The following is a 17968-nucleotide window of genomic DNA, read 5'->3' on the forward strand; positions in this document are numbered from 1 at the left end:
CAAAAATTAGACTCAAAAATGTCCCGCGCTACTACAAAGAGACGATTCACAGCTAAACCTCTCCGTATGAGATACTCAGAAGTACAAATACTAAAAATCCCTACATGGGACCCTCCGAGCACTTACACAAGAATGTACAGTACAGACCAAAAGTTTGGACACACCTTCTCATTCAAAGAGTTTTCTTTATTTTCATGACTCTGAAAATTGTAGATTCACATTGAAGGCATCAAAACTATGAATTAACACATGCGGAATGAAATACTTAACATAAAAGTGTGAAACAACTGAAAATATGTCTTATATTCTAGGTTCTTCAAAGTATCCACCTTTTGCTTTGATTACTGCTTTGCACACTCTTGGCATTCTCTTGAGGAGCTTCAATAAAACTCTTTGAATGAGAAGGTGTGTCCAAACTTTTGGTCTGTACTGTAGTTTTCTGGACCTCCAAAGTACAGGTGCACAAACAGGTCAGGACAGACAACATATGGTCTTGGGGGCATCTCTATTAAAGAGTTAATGGACCTTATTTTTATTTCATAAATCAATGGTACAGCTGAAAATAAGAAATTTTGTAATATATCTAATCAGTGAAATCTGCTTCTTTCCCCTCCTGGTTGAACTCTGAATACAGATTTTACCATTGACTTGAGAGTAAGTGACGACAGACGTTCCCGATATTGAGATAGGAGATGACAGTTGGTGCTTTTAAAATTCAAATGGAGAAGGGCGGAGCTAATGGCCGACTAGCGTGTTCCATAGAACCTTATGAGCTCCAACTGTCCTCTCGCTCAGTACTGGGGAAATCTGTATTCACTCTGGACAGGATTTACCCATGAATTGAGAATTCTGAGAATTAAAAGGTCAGACCAGGAGGAGACAGAAAACGGATTTCACTGATGAGATATATTGTAACATAGTTGTAGAAACCGACAAGAACCGCACATCCAAAAATCATAAGTTGATCTAATGCCACTAAGCAAAACTTTATGCACCTGAACATGAGGTTCTTGGTTAAACATTCTGATCAGACTGTATGAATCCCACTGCCATGTCAAAGGCTACCTGTCCTGCCGGTGCATCGTCGCTGTGGCAGTGGTTGGAACATGGCGCCGCACCTTAAAGGCGTCAACGTTAGGAACCCACTCAGAGGTTCGCCGTGACGTGGCAGTGGCCTTCATACAGTCTGATCAGGATGTTTAACCAAGAACCTCATGTTCAGGTGCATAAATTTTTGCCTAGCGGCATTAGATCAACTTATGATTTTTAGATGTGCGACCATTTTTTTTTTTTTTTTACAACTATGTTGAGATATAAAAGTTTCTTATTTTCATGTGTACCATTGATTCATTGAAAAAAGAAAAAAAAAAAAAAATTACAAAATGGCAGTTACTCTTTAAGAAGATATATTCACACAACTATTGTGCTACCGATCTTGGAGTGATGGCAAGTACCCAGTTGAAAGCTCCGGTGAAGCTCAAAAAACAGCGAAACCCAAAACTCTACATTGGCTGTTGTAGAGACAATGCTTTTAATAATAGGAGCTTCCAGGGGCAGAGGACATGTACATGCGACAAAATGAAAAAAAAATCTTCAGCACTGGAAATACAACACTTGAAATGTTTTATTATTTGATGGATTTATTATAACAGTAACATGAGAGGATGACAGAAATTCCTACTGTTTCGGCTTAAATTGCCTTTATCAAGGGTATCTGTAACACTGCTACCGGTATCCTGGAGTACAGTGTTTTTCCAAAAATAAGCCCTCCCCCGAAAATAAGCCCTCATCGCCGTTCAATAATAAAGTGTCCGTGCAGCTAAAAGAAGGGAATTTTGTTACTTACCGTAAATTCCTTTTCTTCTAGCTCCTATTGGGAGACCCAGACGATTGGGTGTATAGTACTGCCTCCGGAGGCCACACAAAGCATTACACTAAAAAGTGTAAGGCCCCTCCCCTTCTGGCTATACACCCCCAGTGGGATCACTGGCTCACCAGTTTTAGTGCAAAAGCAAGAAGGAGGAAAGCCAATAACTGGTTTAAACAAATTCACTCCGAAGTAACATCGGAGAACTGAAAACCATTCAACATGAACAACATGTGTACCCGAAAAACAACCAAAAATCCCGAAGGACAACAGGGCGGGTGCTGGGTCTCCCAATAGGAGCTAGAAGAAAAGGAATTTACGGTAAGTAACAAAATTCCCTTCTTCTTCGGCGCTCCATTGGGAGACCCAGACGATTGGGACGTCCAAAAGCTGTCCCTGGGTGGGTAAAGAAATACCTCATGTTAGAGCTGCAAAGACAGCCCTCCCCTACGGGGAGGCAACTGCCGCCTGCAGGACTCTTCTACCTAGGCTGGCGTCCGCCGAAGCATAGGTATGCACCTGATAATGTTTGGTGAAAGTGTGCAGACTCGACCAGGTAGCTGCCTGGCACACCTGTTGAGCCGTAGCCTGGTGTCGTAATGCCCAGGACGCACCCACGGCTCTGGTAGAATGGGCCTTCAGCCCTGATGGAACCGGAAGCCCAGCAGAACGGTAGGCTTCAAGAATTGGTTCCTTGATCCATCGAGCCAGGGTGGCTTTGGAAGCCTGCGACCCTTTGCGCTTACCAGCGACAAGGACAAAGAGTGCATCCGAGCGGCGCAGGGGCGCCGTGCGGGAAATGTAGATTCTGAGTGCTCTCACCAGATCCAACAAATGTAAATCCTTTTCATACCGATGAACTGCATGCGGATAAAAGGAAGGCAAGGAGATATCCTGATTAAGATGAAAAGAGGATACCACCTTAGGGAGAAACTCCTGAATGGGGCGCAGCACTACCTTGTCCTGGTGGAACACCAGGAAAGGAGCTTTGGATGACAGCGCTGCTAGTTCAGACACTCTCCGAAGAGACGTGACCGCTACCAGAAAGGCCACTTTCTGTGAGAGTCGAGAAAGTGACACATCCCTCAGAGGCTCGAAGGGCGGCTTCTGGAGAGCAACAAGGACCAAGTTTAGATCCCACGGATCTAACGGCCGCCTGTACGGAGGTACGATATGACGAACCCCCTGCAGGAACGTGCGCACCTGAGAAAGTCGTGCTAGACGCTTCTGAAAAAACACGGATAGTGCCGAGACTTGCCCCTTAAGGGAGCCGAGCGACAAGCCCTTTTCCAACCCAGATTGCAGGAAGGAAAGAACGACAGGTAACCCGAATGGCCAGGGGGATACTCCTTGTGCAGAGCACCAGGATAAGAAAATCTTCCACGTTCTGTGGTAGATCTTAGCAGAAGTGGACTTCCTAGCCTGTCTCATGGTGGCCACGACCCCTTGGGGTAATCCTGAAGACGCTAGGATCCAGGACTCAATGGCCACACAGTCAGGTTCAGGGCCGCAGAATTCCGATGGAAAAACGGCCCTTGGGACAGTAAGTCTGGACGGTCTGGCAGTGCCCACGGTTGGCCGACCGTGAGATGCCACAGATCCGGATACCACGACCTCCTCGGCCAGTCTGGGGCGACGAGTATGACGCGGCCGCAATCAGATCTGATCTTGCGTAACACTCTGGGCAAGAGTGCCAGAGGTGGAAACACATAAGGGAGCCGGAACTGCGACCAATCTTGCACTAAGGCGTCTGCCGCCAGAGCTCTTTGATCGCGAGACCGCGCTATGAAGGTCGGGACCTTGTTGTTGTGCCGAGACGCCATTAGGTCGACGTCCGGCACCCCCCAGCGGCGGCAGATTTCCTGAAACACGTCCGGGTGAAGGGACCATTCCCCTGCGTCCATGCCCTGGCGACTGAGGAAGTCTGCTTCCCAGTTTTCTACGCCCGGGATGTGAACTGCTGATATGGTGGATGCTCTTTCCTCCACCCACATCAGAATCCGCCTGACTTCCTGGAAGGCTTGCCGACTGCGTGTCCCTCCTTGGTGGTTGATGTATGCCACCGCTGTGGAGTTGTCCGACTGAATTCGGATCTGCTTTCCTTCCAGCCACTGCTGGAAGGCTAATAGGGCAAGATACACTGCCCTGATTTCCAGAACATTGATCTGAAGGGTGGACTCCTGCTGAGTCCACGTCCCTTGAGCCCTGTGGTGGAGAAAAACTGCTCCCCACCCTGACAGACTCGCGTCTGTCGTGACCACTGCCCAGGATGGGGGCAGGAATGATCTTCCCTGTGATAATAAGGTGGGAAGAAGCCACCATTGCAGAGAGTCCTTGGCCGTCTGAGAAAGGGAGACTTTCCTGTCTAGGGAAGTTGTCTTCCCGTCCCATTGGCGGAGAATGTCCCATTGAAGTGGGCGCAGATGAAACTGCGCAAACGGGACTGCCTCCATTGCTGCCACCATCTTCCCTAGGAAGTGCATGAGGCGCCTTAAGGGGTGCGACTGACCCTGAAGGAGAGACTGCACCCCTGTCTGTAGTGACCGCTGCTTGTTCAGCGGAAGCTTCACTATCGCTGAGAGAGTATGAAACTCCATGCCAAGATACGTTAGTGATCGAGTCGGTGCCAGGTTTGACTTTGAAAAGTTGATGATCCACCCGAAAGTCTGGAGAGTCTCCAGCGCAACATTCAGGCTGTGTTGGCATGCCTCTTGAGAGGGTGCTTTGACAAGTAGATCGTCTAAATAAGGGATCACGGAATGTCCCTGAGAATGCAAGACTGCTACCACTGCCGCCATGACCTTGGTGAAAACCCGTGGGGCTGTCGCCAGACCAAATGGCAGAGCTACGAACTGGAGATGGTCGTCTCCTATCACGAAACGTAGAAAACGTTGGTGCTCTGTAGCAATCGGCACGTGGAGATAAGCATCTTTGATGTCTATTGATGCAAGGAAATCTCCTTGAGACATTGAGGCAATGACGGAGCGGAGGGATTCCATCCGGAACCGCCTGGCGTTCACATGCTTGTTGAGCAGCTTTAGGTCCAGAACAGGACGAAACGAGCCGTCCTTTTTTGGAACCACAAAGAGATTGGAGTAAAAACCTTGCCCTTGTTCCTGCTGAGGAACAGGGATCACCACTCCTTCTGCTTTTAGTGAGCACACCGCCTGCAGAAGGGCATCTGCTCGGTCGGGATGTGGGGAGGTTCTGAAGAACCGAGGCGGAGGACGAGAACTGAACTCTATCCTGTACCCGCGAGACAAAATGTCTGTTACCCACCGGTCTTTGACCTGTGGCAGCCAAATGTCGCAAAAGCGGGAGAGCCTGCCACCGACCGAGGATGCGGAGGGATGAGGCCGAAAGTCATGAGGCAGCCGCCTTGGACGCGGTTCCTCCGGTTGCTTTTTTGGGGCGTGAGTGAGCCCGCCAGGAATCTGAGCTCCTTTGCTCTTTCTGAGTCCCTTTGGACGAGGAGAATTGGGTCTTGCCGGAGCCTCGAAAGGACCGAAACCTCGACTGCCACTTCCTCTGTTGAGGTTTGCTTGATCTGGGCTGGGGTAAGGAGGAGTCTTTACCCTTGGATTGTTTAATGATTTCAGCCAATTGTTCACCAAACAGTCTATCTACAGATAGTGGCAAGCTGGTTAAACATTTTTTGGAAGCAGAATCCGCTTTCCATTCCTTTAACCACAAGGCTCTGCGCAAAACCACAGAGTTGGCAGACGCCATTGAGGTACGGCTTGTAGAGTCCAGGACAGCGTTGATAGCGTAAGTCGCAAACGCAGACATTTGCGAGGTTAGGGACGCTACTCGCGGCACTGCTGGACGTATGAGGGAGTCCACCTGTGCCAGACCAGCTGAAATAGCTTGGAGTGCCCACACGGCCGCGAATGCTGGAGCAAACGACGCGCCGATAGCTTCATAGACAGACTTTAACCAAAGGTCCATCTGTCTGTCATTGGCATCTTTAAGTGAAGCCCCATCCTCCACTGCAACTATGGATCTAGCCGCAAGCCTGGAAATTGGGGGGTCCACCTTTGGACACTGGGTCCAGCGTTTGACCACGTCAGGGGGAAAGGGATAACGTGTATCCTTAAGACGTTTGGAGAAACGCTTGTCTGGGTAAGCATGGTGTTTCTGGACTGATTCTCTGAAGTCAGCGTGGTCCAGAAAAGTACTCAGTTTACGCTTGGGATACCTGAAATGGAACTTCTCCTGCTGTGCAGCTGCCTCCTCTGCAGAAGGGGCAGGGGGAGAAATTTCCAATAGACTATTGATGGCCGCTATAAGGTCATTTACCATGGCGTCACCATCAGGAGTATCCAGATTGAGAGCGGTTTCAGGATTAGACTCCTGATCACCCTCCTCTGTCTCATCATGTATAGACTCTTCTCGCTGAGACCCTGATCCGCGTGATGACGTGGAGGGTCTCTCCCAGCGAGCACGCTTAGGCTGCCTGGGACTGTCATCTGAATCAGAGCCGTCAGGCTGAGATGCCTGGGACCCCCTTGAATCACGGATTAACTCCAACTGAGGGGGACCGGGGAACGTTGCCGCAGCAGTGTCCAAGGTCTGAGTAACTGGCCTGGCCTGCAAGGTCTCTAGTATCTTTGTCATAGTGACAGACATCTTGTCAGCAAAGACTGCAAACTCTGTCCCCGTCACCGGGACAGGGTTCACCGGCGACTCTGCCTGGGCCACTACCACCATAGACTCCGGCTGACGAAGTGGCACAGGGACCGAACATTGCACACAATGGGGGTCATTGTAACCTGCCGGTAGATCAGCCCCACAAGCGGCACAATTAGCGTATTGCTGTGCAGCTGCAGCCTGTGTCTTGGCACCCTTGCGTTTTGCGGATGACATGTTGTCGTCTCCTCAGAGCAAGATAGGGTATACAGCCAAGAAGCGACCTTACAGTGCAATATATATATACATATATATATGGTATAGAGAAAAAAAGGTACACCAATATAACACTGTGGCACTAGTGGGGCCAGCACTAAAAGTGCTGCTTACCGCCCGCTTAACGCGGGTGTGTGGTCGCCAGAAATCCCTTGTCTGGGTCTCCCAGAGCCTGTGTCCGTTCTCCAGCCAGACTGCATGTAGGAATGGCTGCCGGCGTCCTATGGAGAGGGGCGGGCCCTGGGCGTGTGCAGACAAAGAGCGGGAAACCAGCGTCCCCCTGTGCTCAGTGAGAGGGCTGGAGCATGTAAATAAGACTCCAGCCCTCGGCGCTGATTAATCGTACAGCGTCTCTCCCTTGCCCTGATTGACAGGGTGGGGGCGGGAACGAAGCGGAGCTAGGCCGCAGAAGCCGGGGACTAAATTTATAAGCGACGCCGTCGTAAAAGCACGGTCGGCGCTAAGTCCCCGGCGCACTACAAGTCGCAGCCGCGCCGACGCTCCCGGGGCGGTCGGCGCGGCAGTCCCCAACACATAAAGTCACTCAGAAAAACTGTAGTGACTGTAACCCCAGCGCGCAGCGCTACTGTCCCCGGCGCACTAGCACACCCAGCAAGTCTGGAATGTGCGCGGCCTGTTTGGGACACAGAGTACCTGAATGTCGCAGGGCCTTGTCCCTGAACGGTACCCAGCTCCGTATCCAGCAGGTTCTATGGGTCTGTGGAAGGAGCCCGGCCTCAGGGCTTGGGGGCCGGTAAGATCCCACTTCCTCAGAGCCCCTCAGGGGGATGGGGAAGGAAAACAGCATGTGGGCTCCAGCCTCCGTACCCACAGTGGGTACCTCAACCTTAACAAACACCGCCGACATAAAGTGGGGTGAGAAGGGAGCATGCTGGGGGCCCTAGTATGGGCCCTCTTTTCTTCCATCCGACATAGTCAGCAGCTGCTGCTGACTAAACAGTGGAGCTATGCGTGGATGTCTGACCTCCTTCGCACAAAGCAGAAAACTGGTGAGCCAGTGATCCCACTGGGGGTGTATAGCCAGAAGGGGAGGGGCCTTACACTTTTTAGTGTAATGCTTTGTGTGGCCTCCGGAGGCAGTACTATACACCCAATCGTCTGGGTCTCCCAATGGAGCGCCGAAGAAAAGTTAGATAGTGCAGGACACTTCATTATAGAAAGTGGGCACCCAACACACTCACCAGACGCAAGGGCAGATGACTTGCAGTGATCTCACCCCCACACACATCCAATCACACACACACACACACACACACACACACACACACACACACCACATCCAGCGACACTGATTTCTTCTGGCTGGCAGAATCCTGGGAGGCGGTGCGGTGGAGCGCAAGAATGCTTGCTTACAGGACCTGCGCGCCGGACACGTGACTTCCTCCCATCATTCATACGGCCAGAAGTATTCTGTAACGCTGGATGTAATGTGTGTGTGTGTGTGTGTGTGTGTCAGTCCGTGTCAGTGTCAGCCAGAAGCAAGGGAGGATGGCGCGCAGCACCCACGCTGACGTACGGGCCTGGTAAGTATGAGTCTCCTGGGAAGTGGAGTGTGTCCTATTTTAGGTAAACTTACCCCCGAACCATGTTTCTCCAAAAATAAGACCTCCTCCAAAAATAAGCCCTAGTGCTTTTTTGGGAGGCAAAAAAAAAGTATAAGACAGTGTCTTATTTTTGGAAAAACACAGTAGGTATGGTGGAGTTCGGAGCACTACCTACTCCATACCGGCGACACTATTACAGACACCCAAGCCTAGGTGTAGAGTTGGGCAAAATGAGGGTATAATGGGGGCCCCATAGAGACTTTAATCCCTTTTGGTTGTGACTAATAAAAGGGTGAGATAATTTTATAATACTTGCAGGAATATGTTGCTATAACAACTGCACTGGACTCCCATTGACATATTATGGGATGTAATTAGGGCATATATTAGGGGACAATTATGGACATTTAAAACGAATTCTAGAGAACAAAAAAAAAAAAAAAGCTCCAAGATGAAGTGGATAATTTGGAACATATTTTTTTCAGTGATCCCTCGAATAGAACTCAACGGAACTGGGAAGAAGCTCCGAAATTATACGCTGATCAATTAGTAAACAGAGCAGAGAATAAAACATTCTTTATTAGGCAGAAATATTTTGAGGAGGGAGGAAGTTCCATCTCGCCACAATTATTGGGGCCCAGGAGGGGTCGCCTTACATTTTAAGATTAACGGATAAAAATGGGGCAACTGATACAGAGAATAGGAATATAGTGGTAAGTGCAGTCACTCCCTAGTGAGAAGGTTCCAGGCATTCTGTAAGAGCTTTGATCCGCTGTTAGTGCCTCAATTACTAAAGGTAATTCAAGAGGCGCATAATACGGGTCATCTCTGCCCATTTATTATGGAGGCGATTATTGTGCTTATTCTCAAGACAGGGAAAAGATCCTAGCTCCCCCCATTCCTATAATCCCATTTCTCTTCTCCCGGTAGACATGAAATTGCTAGCCAAAGTTTTGGCAATTAGACTTGCCATTGTTATTAATGAAATCGTACATACTGAGTGGTCAGGGTTTATGCCAAACAATTCTACAGTTAACGTGTGTGCCCCTAACCTCCCGCCCCACCCCCCGAATATAAGACCTACCCCAAGAGTAGGCACTAGCATCATTGTACAGAATTTTTGGAGTATGCTTGAAATATAAGCTTTACTTCACAAATAAGCCCTAGAATAGTCAGGGCCAGCATTCAGGGGGAGTCACACTGCGCAGTTTATCAGGGCCCCCACTCTCTTAGCAAAACGTCCCAGATTCAGTGGGACTGTCCTGATTTGAGGGCTCTCTCCCGCAGTCCCGCTGTTCACAGCTCTTGTCCCGGCTTCTCCTCTCAGTGCAGTGAATAAATTAAATTCTCATCTGCTCTGGTTTCCTGGACAGGACTTTGTGAGCTCTGTGTCCATAGGTAGCAGTTCTACTGGCCATTGCCTGTACTGAGAGGCATAGGAGGATTTGGTAAGCTTGACCTGTATTGCAGGCTGAAAAACCATAAGTATATTATTCAGTTACATAGAGATATAGATAGATATATACTGTATCTCTATGTAGCTGAAGCAAAAAGTCAGTTTCTTTTGTTCCTATAAACTACTATAGACACGTGGAACTTGCGTGTCATAACAATGTCATGTGGGCCCCAGGAATGAGACTTCAGACATCGGAGGTAGTATAGGCTTATTCATTTTTATAGGGGTGAACAAGGGGAATGAGTAGAGGTTATCGAAGTAGTGGACATCCCCTTTAATGTGTGATGTGGAATGCAGCATGATGGGCCGTTCTGGAATGATGTCCTTGGTCATCTCCTCGAGGAGGATCCAGTAGTAACTGGTATATCCAGAATACTCTACACTGCAATAAAAACTATTGATTCTCACTAGATACAATCTATTCCCCTCCCCCATCATCAGGTGAATTCATTAACAGAGTCTTTTTTCTTATTAGTTTAGAAAAAAGGTGTGTATAAAAAAAGAAATACAATTAAAAACTCTGGAAACATCTGGGTCCATGGATTAATACCCTGGTTTACCATCGAACACCCTACTGTTGGAGAATCTATTTATGTAGGCACAGTAAACTGACTTTCCCTCTCCAGGCTTCATGTGGACCTTGTAAATGGACTTTTGCTGGATGATACTTTCCTTTTGCCGAATGGATCCATATTGAATACTTTTAGACTTTACAAAATTCCTTGTATTGTCACTGCGCAGGAGTTACTTTTCAATTTCTCCCTATAACAATAGTTTCTGGTCCTGTGTTCCGGCGGGAGGGGGGGGGGTGTAAATACTTTTTTATATTGTGTATGTGATTCATACAGGATGATATTTTTGGTTATCGCTGTAAGTATTTGGAAAAATCTTTCATAAAAAGTATTTGATTAAAAAAGGGTGCCGTTATTAACCTCCTAGAAATAAGAAACGTATTTATGAGTCAATAGCAAGTCAGTGATTTCCAAAGAGGGCCCCTAAGGTTTCACAGACTGGTAATAGCGGACACACGTGGCCCACATTAGTAAATGCCATGCTTCCGACCCTCGCCGCCCGCTTCCTCATTACCGTTGACCCTTTACAGCCCGAAACCAGTGTCTGGTGATGAGTCATCCATATGGAAACTGGTCAGGGCTCTATAATTTAAGAACCACTGGTTTAACTCCATTTTTTTTCTATTTTATCCCTTTGGACATAAGGAGAATCAGATCGATGTATACATTTTTGTAGTGTTCTATGTTTTTTTTATGGCTTTATAGTCCAATATGAAGTATATTTTTGTAATATAAGAGGATATGATGGATCCAACAACGTTCTCACTATATTCCACTCTTCTGGTGATATGCCCAAACATATGCCCCATACCGTGCACATAATTTTCCTCTATTCCCCAATTTATGATGTCATACGTGATGTCTGAACCATGGCTAGGCTGATTGGCAGCTACGGACATCCCAGGGACAGCTCACAATTAACATGCACCGTGAAAAAATAGGCACTTCAGCCTATCAATGTACATGAAGCCGCTTAAGACAATACGTACAGGCTCGGACTGGCCCACAGGAGAACCGGAGAGTTCTCTGGTGGGCCCCTTTGCAATATTATATCACTTACCTCCAACATTATGAGAAGTTTCACTACATACAAAGAGGATATCTCATCATTAAATTTTCCAAAAACTACCCAGTATATTATATAGAAGTATAGGTTAATTTGAGAATGTAATATTTGCATGTAGTTGATCAGTGGCCCCCCAGAGTCAATGTCACTGGTGGGTCAATGCTGGCACAGACTGACAATGGACATGTATATTGGGTGAAGGTATGAACAGGAAAAAATAGTATATGATGTGCATATCGGCAAACGAGGGGAACGATTGTCAGGGGACCCAGAATGAAGGATCTGTGACAATATAATAATTATTATTTTTATTATTATTTTAATAATAATAATAATAATAATAATAATAATAATAATAAATAATAATAAAGAAGAATTAAAAAAATATATATAGAAATTATTTGTATACTATGATGCAGTGACCACTGCCCCCCAAAAATGAATTTTTCTTTGCAGGATCACATGTACAGCATTTAGCATCTCAACTACATGGCAATATAGCAATGCAATGTAAAATGAGGTCATGCCACAAAAAACATAAAAAAAAAGGTATCGCGTGCGCAGCCGGGGACACAAGTGAATAAGTGCCAGGCGATTGTAGCTCTGCACAGACACACACTTGCTGTGGCCTCAGACTGACCCGGCAGATTATCTGCTTATACACATCTAATCACTCCGTGTCTGCATCATCAGACACAAAAGTGCCAAACAGCGCTGGAGTCCCCAGAGGACGGGCTCCCCAGACACGCACAGCATTGGATAATACAACAAATATGCATCCAGCCTGCCATAAGAAATGTTCTCTGAAGAAGAATGCTGGAGCAATCAAAATATTTCGACTGTCACCTCCTCATCTGCAACAGATTATCTCCAGCAGATAATCCTATACGCTGGGGCCGCTCGCTGAATGAGCCGCACGTGTAATGTCTGACTGCTGCCCCACTGTGGTGGGACCAACCTACGACGGCAGTGCACAGAACGACGCTGCGTTGAAGACTGGTACGGTAAGGCCTAAAACACACGGCATGAAAACCAGAGTGAGTGGAATGCGATAAAACATCGCATTCCACTCGGACCAATATTACTCTGTGTGTTAGCGCCCATGAGCGATTATTTTCTCAGCCCTAATCGGACCGAGAAAACAATCGCAGTATGCTCTGGGTGCAATGCGATCCTCGTGTCTCTTGCACCCATTCAAGTCTATGGGGCCAGAGAAAAATCGCACTGCACTCTCAGTACACCGGTGTACTGTGAGAATGGCAATAGCCAGCAACGGAGGAGAGCGGGAGATAAATCCCTCCCTCGCCTCCTCAGAGCCGGCCCGCCCCCGCTGCTGTGGTCTGATCATGCGATCGGACCTCAGTTGCAGGGACACTCACATGACACTCTGCTCCTGCTGTGCTGCCAGCGTGAGCCAAGTGTTATGCGATGATCGTAGTACTCCCGTGTGACCTCGGCCTAAAGTTGTGTGCACACGCTGCAGATTTGGTGCCGAAAATTTTGGCACTAGATCTGCACGCTGGCAAAATAAAAACGCGTCAAAACTGGATACGGCTTTGACATCTATGAGCGATTTTGAATTGTCGCAAAAATGGTCAAAATCGCTTATCAGTGACATGGCCCCCTATTCTCGAATATCGCTGCTGCTCGGTGTACGAAGTAGTTTGTCGCTCCTGCGGCAGCACACATCACTATGTGTGACGCCGCAGGAACGAGGAACCTCACCTTACTGGTGGCCGCCCGCAATGCGGAAGGAAGGAGGTGGGCGGGATGTTACGTCCCGCTCATCTCCGCCCCTCCGCTTCTATTGGGCGGCGGTTTGGTGACGCTGCAGTGACGTCGCTGTGACGCTGAACAAACTGCCCCCTTAGAAAGGAGGCAGATAGCTGGTCACAGTGCCGTCACTAGGCAGGTAAGTCCGTGTGACGGATCCGCGCGATGTTGTGCGCCACGGGCAGCAATTTGCCCGTGTCGCACAACTGATGGGGGTGGGTACGCACGCTAGCGATATCAGTGCCGATATCGCAGCGTGTAAAGCGGCCTTTAGTTTTTAAAGAGAAGGGAAAAGTTCTGCAAGAGGCGCTTTTTCTTCAATTCTAAAAACAGACATCAACCGGACCTAATAATAATATTATTATTATTATTATTATTAATAAATGGGACCATCTGCTTCCCTTTTTACGAGTTATGCAATGGAACCATTTAGCATTATTCTGTTTCTGTTCCGAAAAATGTAAAGTCAAAACGACAGTATGAACAGCGCCTTATAGATAAAGCTACTAGATAGAGATGTGTCTGGCAGAAATAATAGCAGAACACAAATACAGCAGTCCTACAGTGAAGAATAAAGGTATCAGAGCCCTGACCTCCGGATTGGAGCATTGTGAACCCTACTGATCCGGAGATTTTCTTCTGTTACGACTGGATCCCACTGCTGGGTCTTACAATTCACTCATTCTGGTGATTTGTAGTTCTTCTGTTCTCCATTGATCAGAAGACGTCGGCTAAGAGGAGATATATGGCACAGCTGATCTCATATAGTCTGTGGCTCCCTTAAAATACGGTACTGAAAAAGGGTGCACAGTTTGGCGCTGCACTCGGTCATGTTCGCATCTTCAGTGCATTAGCAAGCTCACCTTCTCTGTTCACCTTGCCGACGTCTTGTGACAAGGTCCTTCATTCCGGTGATCAGGGGGGTCCCAGCCTAGATAAAAGTCCATGATTTTTAAGGCAAAGCTCCAATGTCTCGAGGAATAATAATAATAATAATAATAATAATAATATGGGTGTAACGTAAGAGAGCAAGCACAAGGCTTCTTATCCTGGAGGAGCCAAATCTCCTGTGCACCACAATGTACAACATGTAATGTTTCTTTCCCCCACAGGAGGCGCTACAGGATAATCTAAAACTCTTGATGCTAGTATTGGCTTTAACCTGGCCAGGACAGTTTATTTACGTGGGGGGTGGATATTATTAAGTTTTACAACTTTTACAGGGTGGTATGCAGATGCTGGGATGTTCTGCACTTGGATCACTCTCATAATTGAGAATCGGCCACAAAGCTCGTAGCAAATTTTCCAATGCATTTTACAAGCAGCAGACACATTTGCACGCTGTAAATCCCCCAGGAAGAGTAAATGATGGCAGCCTGGGAATGAATCACTGTGAGGGTCTAACAGAAAGCAAAGATCTTGTCTGCCGCCAGGAGCAGCTATGACGCCGTCCGTCCTGCGACGCAGTCAGCCTTTGTTTTGGGACATCGTCCGCCCTGCGATGCCGTCAGCCTTCGTCTTGGGACATCGTCCGCCCTGCGACACAGTCAGCCTTCGTCTTGGGACATCGTCCGCCCTGCGATGCCGTCAGCCTTCGTCTTGGGACATTGTCCACCCTGCGACGCAGTCAGCCTTCGTCTTGGGACATCGTCCACCCTGCGACGCAGTCAGCCTTCGTCTTGGGACATCGTCCACCCTGCGACGCCGTCAGCCTTCGTCTTGGGACATTGTCCACCCTGCGACGCCGTCAGCCTTCGTCTTGGGACATCGTCCACCCTGCGACGCCGTCAGCCTTCGTCTTGGGACATCGTCCACCCTGCGACGCCGTCAGCCTACGTCTTGGGACATCGTCCACCCTGCGACGCAGTCAGCCTACGTCTTGGGACATCGTCCACCCTGCGACGCCGTCAGCCTTCGTCTTGGGACATTGTCCACCCTGCGACGCAGTCAGCCTTCGTCTTGGGACATCGTCCACCCTGCGACGCCGTCAGCCTTCGTCTTGTGACATCGTCCACCCTGCGACGCCGTCAGCCTTCGTCTTGGGACATCGTCCACCCTGTGACACAGTCAGCCTTCATCTTGGGACATCGTCCACCCTGTGACGCCGTCAGCCTTCGTCTTGGGACATCGTCAACCCTGCGACGCCGTCAGCCTTCGTCTTGGGACATCGTCCACCCTGCGACGCAGTCAGCCTACGTCTTGGGACATCGTCCACCCTGTGACACAGTCAGCCTTTGTCCTGGGACATCGTTCGCCTTGTGACGCAGTTTGCTGGTGACACAGGACCTTAGCCTCGGGACACAGTCCACCTTTATGGCTGGTTTGGTAATGTGGGCCGCCTCTTTTGAGGACACAAGGAATGAGCAGTAACCACCGGGCTATCCTGCTCTGACCCGGCGACAGTAAACCGAGGGCATCGCTGCTGCACACAACTATAATATTTTCTCAAGAACCATTTGATCTTGTAAATTTTCCACAGCCGAATCCACGCCTAAATTACTTTGATTTTTACGAGACTTAGCAACTTCTCCATACGAATCAACCAACCTAGAGAAATCAGAATTCAGTACGTCGCCATCACATGAGCCCGAGGTAAACAAACGTGTTATCTGTACACTTTAAAGTGAACCAATTAAAGATGACACTGATTAAAAGCACACAATATGGAAGACGGACACAAATTTGATGCAGATCCCCCTCAATTTCCTAATTTACATGCTTCCCCTGCCCATCAAACCACTTCTCACATCAAAGCGCGCCGCTGCATTTAACCCCTTAGCCATCTGCGGGGGGAACCATTAAAGGCCGGGCATTTACTGGATTCTCTAACTCATTAAAGCTTGCATCAACTCGCTGCTTTGAAAGAATAATTTCTGGAGGAGCAGGGAAGTTTTTTTTTCAACTTTCTGTGTGGTTTTCTGACAGGAAGAGCCCGATTTATTTTAACTTCTGAAGCGCTGGCCGCCCCTGGCCCCATCTAACAACCCCGGCCGCTTCCCAGACTATGGTGGGTGACCCTATCATTATGATGGGAAAGACACTGAAAACCGCAGCATTGATCAGATAAATACAACCGTACATGTAACAATATGTGGATAGGATCACACCCAACCATGACCAGAGGCAAGACGATAATATAAAAAAAGTGTACAACGGTTTTGTTTTTTTTAGACTGGTTGTTAAATGTGCCCATGATTTTCCTGAAAAATAGTGCTGCCATTTAAAGGGAATCTGTCACCAGGTTTTTACCACCTAATCTTAGAGCAGCATAATGTAGGTGCAGAGATCCCGATTCCAGCGATGTGTCACTTACTGGGCTGATTCCTGTAGTTTTGATAAAATCAGCAGCCCATTATCCCTAAAGGACTAGTAAACCTGCTGCCATCAGTCCTCCATATTTAGGATTTCCATATAACCCCGGCCACACCAGTGATTTGCAGCTTTCTGTGTGCACTGTGCATAGCCAGGAAACACTGCCAATCAGTGATGTGGGCGGGGATATATATATTCAGAGAACTAGTAGATTTGCAGCAGAAAAAAAATGTAATTTTATGAAAACTACAGCAAGCAGACCAGTAAGGGACAAAGTGCTGGAATCAGGGTCTCTACATCATGCTACTCTCAGATGGGATCGTAAAAACATTATGACAGATAAAAGGTCCATGTCTTTGGAAGAGTATGGTGGAGATCTAAAAACAAAAAAAAAAGAAGAAGACACCAACAACAACAGCAGCACCACCAACAGCAGTTGTAACAAAAGCCGAAGCAGCAGCAGTAACAAAAGCCGAAGCAGCAACAAAAGCCGAAGCAGCAACAAAAGCCGAAGCAGCAACAGCAACAAAAGCCGAAGCAGCAACAGCAACAAAAGCCGAAGCAGCAACAACAGCCGTAGCAAAAGCAGCAACAACAGCCGCAGTGGCAGCTGAAGCAAAAGCAGCAGCAACAGAAGCAACAACAGCAGTAGCAGAAACAACAGCAGGAGAAGTAATAATAATAATAATAATAAAAAAAACATATGTCATATAGTTATGTCTGCAAAAGTCCGACCTAACAAAACATAATTATGGTAATTTGTATGGTAATAGTTGTAAAGAGGAAAAAAAAAAATCCAGACACACACACACACACACACACACACACACACACACACACATATATACATACACACACATATACATACACACACACTACAGGGTCCAGGGGAAGTGGGGGCAGCTCTGGAGCGCTGCTGGTGAAAGCTGTAGGAGGCAGCGGGAAATCTCCTGCTCCCGCTCATATAATATGCACTGCCGCTCTCCATCACCGTGGTGCTGAAACCGCACCGCGGTGATGGGCTGGGGGAGCGGCGCATAATATATGTGCCTGCGCCCCCCTTTGATGGCACATGCCCCCCCTGTGTTAGATATGGTCCCCATGCTGCTGCCCATAGTAAAATAAAAAAACTCTTTACTTAACTCCTCCAGCGCTGATCTCCCTATCTCTCTGCTGCCGCTGTGATCAGGCACGCAGAGATGATGTCACTCTGCTGTGCCGATCACATGACCGGCACCGAGAACCAGGAAGTGCAGGAGCTCAGCAGCACGGAGGATGACACCGGGATTGCAGCGCTGGAGAAGGTAAGGAAAGAGTATTTTATTTTACTATGGCCAGCAGCATAGGGGCCACATCTAACATAAGGGGAGGTGTGCCATCCATAGGGGGCCATATCAAAAACACAGGAGGACGTGTGCCATCCATAGGGGGCCATATCAAACACAGGGGGAC

General features: G+C 48.1%; 1 protein-coding gene across 1 annotated transcript in view; it reads right to left on the reverse strand.

Moving 5' to 3' along the window:
• The window catches only part of NNT (nicotinamide nucleotide transhydrogenase), a 198448-nt gene that overhangs the window by 42688 nt on the left and 137792 nt on the right, over positions 1–17968 (reverse strand). The gene's annotated exons all lie outside the window — the stretch shown is intronic.

This window comes from Anomaloglossus baeobatrachus, chromosome 1 (assembly GCF_048569485.1).
Source record: "Anomaloglossus baeobatrachus isolate aAnoBae1 chromosome 1, aAnoBae1.hap1, whole genome shotgun sequence".
Classification (NCBI taxonomy): Eukaryota; Metazoa; Chordata; class Amphibia; order Anura; family Aromobatidae; genus Anomaloglossus; species Anomaloglossus baeobatrachus.